This window comes from Lytechinus variegatus, chromosome 12 (genome assembly GCF_018143015.1).
Source record: "Lytechinus variegatus isolate NC3 chromosome 12, Lvar_3.0, whole genome shotgun sequence".
NCBI lineage: Eukaryota > Metazoa > Echinodermata > Echinoidea > Temnopleuroida > Toxopneustidae > Lytechinus > Lytechinus variegatus.
The window spans coordinates 33,043,153-33,046,207 of NC_054751.1; positions in this window are offsets into that span (position 1 = coordinate 33,043,153).

Below are 3,055 nucleotides of genomic sequence, written 5' to 3' on the forward strand. Positions count from 1 at the left end.
CCCCTCCCCGCCTATTGGCGGAGCAAAAAAGGAACAACAAAAAGGGGGGAAAAGTTTTCAGAGAAAAAGAAGGGAAAAGAGAGGAGAAAAAAAGAAGGGGAAACATAAGAGGAGTATTAAAGACGAGTGAATAAAATAAGATGAGGTGAAGACTTGGAAAATAATTTTGAAAAATCTTTCATGTCACTATATAAATTTTTACACGCGCTTCGCGCTCGCATTGCCTTTTAGGTTATTTACATATATGGAGCTTGAAATATCAAATTTTGGAGTTAATATACAAAACATATTTCAGCTCGGAAATCGACCTTTCATTATTTTGTTGGATTTACAAATTTATTTGTTTAAAAGTGCTCTGTAAAATTTCATGGTCTGAATATTGACATTTTCTGCTCACGCTACGCGCTCGCAAATATTGATTTGTCAGGTGTATAATATTTTCCTGAAATCCATTAAGTTCTCCAAATATCCCTATTCAGGTCAGATTGTCAACAAGTATCAGCTTACGCTGTAGCTCGCATTTTGATTGGTGAGTTATGTAAATATCTATAACAAACTACTTAAGATCCGCATTTCATGACAGATTATCAAAAATTTCGGCTCTCGATTTGCGATTGCATTGATTGTTGAAAATATATTAACTCATGCATCTTATTCATAGTTACAAAAGTGCTTTAAATGTCCAGTTTTCAGGCCATAATATTAACAGATTTCGCACTCTCATTAGGCTTATTAGATTAATAAATAAGATATTAATGCAATAATCAAATCATCCCTTTTTTCAGAATGGAATATCGACAAATTTCATCTCGCGCTAAGGAAGAGAAATAGGAAGATAGCATGTTTATGTGATGACATAATGTTCTTAGAATGTCCCGGTCCTATGTTAAAACTCGGAGTAATAGTAATGAAACAGATCCATATCCACATCACAATTTTCCTACGAAGTGCTTGAAATACAGAGCTTAAATTCACCATTTTTCAGATCGGAATGTCAGATATTTTATGATCGCGCTCGCTTTATTGATTTTCATGATAAAATGGGGTATTTAGAATGCCCAGACTCTAGATCGAAATCTGATCCAGACGCACACATGTTTATTCAGATACGAATCTTATTCTCTATTTAGATCATTATCCAGTTTCAAATCACAATATAAAAAAATTCGTCTTGCGCTTTGCGCTTACATCATTAATGTAGGAAGATTTCTAATTACTCATCCTTTTGATGATTTACAAAACATGTGTATAGAATGTCACATCCTTTAGGAAATCTTGATTTTTTACGCTCACGCTTCGCATCATTTGTTTAGTTATCTTATCCTTTTAACGATTACAAAAGTGCTTAGAATTTCCATTCTTCTGGTAGAAATTTCAAAATGTTCAGCTCGCTCTTCGCGCTCGCATTATTTGATTGTGGACACTGTCATATGTTACATATTTATGGCAAACTGCAATCAGCTGTTAACAGATCCCTTTTTGATCAGATCAAAACGCAAATAAATGATTCTGCTCGAGCTGCGGCGCTCGCTAGTTGGATACACATCTCGTTTAAGATCACAAAGTACATGAAATTATGAAAAAATAGCTCGCGCTTCGCGCACACACTATTTAGATAAGGCTTATGAGATTATTATATATTCATGTTGATTTATAAGAATAAAGCTTAGAAGTGACTATTAGGACTACCCCTTCAAAAAAAGTCAACTTCGAGCGGCTGATCGGGGAAAATGTATAATTTAGGCGGAGACTGCAGTTATTGTCTTTGCCGGCTGTTATGCTGACGTATGACCTGGCGAAGATTATGCATTGTGGCTGCGTTAAAAGACAAGTCTACCCCAGAATTTTTTTTTTTAATAAATAGAAAAAAAATCATGCAAGCATTATGCTGAAAATTTCATCAAAATCGGATGTAAAAGAAGGAAAGTTATGACATTTTAGAGTTTTCGCTTATTTTTCACAAAACTGATATGCACAACTGACATTCAAATGAGACAGTCGATGGTGCCCCTCACTCACTATTTCCTTTGTTTTTTATTGTTTTAATTATTCAATATTTCATTTTTACAGATTTGATAATATGGACCAACTTTACTTAACAATTAACTGTTGAAATAATGACTCCACATGTTCAGGGAGGAGTAAAAATTTTTATTTCACGTGAAAATGAGGAGAAAATTTGAATATTTCATATAACAAAATACAAATAGTGAGTGAGTGATGTCATCAGTCTTCTCATTTGCATATCGACAAGGATACTGTTACTTTAAAATGTCATAACTTTCTTATTTTACATCCGATTTTGATGAAAATTTCAGTGTTATGCTTGTTGGATTTTTCTCTTTTTATTCAAATCAACTTTTTGTTGGGGTGGACTTGTCCTTTAATGTGGCTGAAAAAAAAATTGCCCCCCCCCCTCCGCATTGGCGAAGGCTGGATCCGACCTTGGTGTATGCCTGATTTTCATCACAAATTTATATTATAGAAGTACAATTTTTTGTTGATTTTATTATTATTATTTTTTTTTGGTAAGATATGCTGCATATCTTATGCATTGTTATAATAATTAGGTCAAGTACTGGTAAACTCGGTCATTCTGTAAAACTCCAATCTCCCTTCTTCTGCCATCTTGATCTGCTGCCCCCACACGGATTGGCTCCCTGCCAACAATCGATTTCCCTTTGGATTTTTCCACGGATCGCATTGACGTCACCCCATGTGACTTTGATGATGCAAGCAGTCTGGTTCTAGCTGGTTCAACTCTCATGAAAAGAATATTCACAATAACATTATATTTATCTCCTTTGTTTAAATTATTGTAATATCATTTTGTTAATTGATTGAAGAAAATAACATCGAAACTATTTTTGAAGATATATGTAGAATTGATAGGCTAGAAATCGTTAATATGGAAATACCATGGAATTTTGAGTTTTGTTTTGATGCAAATTCTCCCAACTGATCAGAGAATTAACATTCAATAAGAAGGCGGTCCTTAAAGGGCGAGCCCCCAGAAAGGCGTGTTTTGATTGGTCACTCTCGTCTGCTGCTGTTT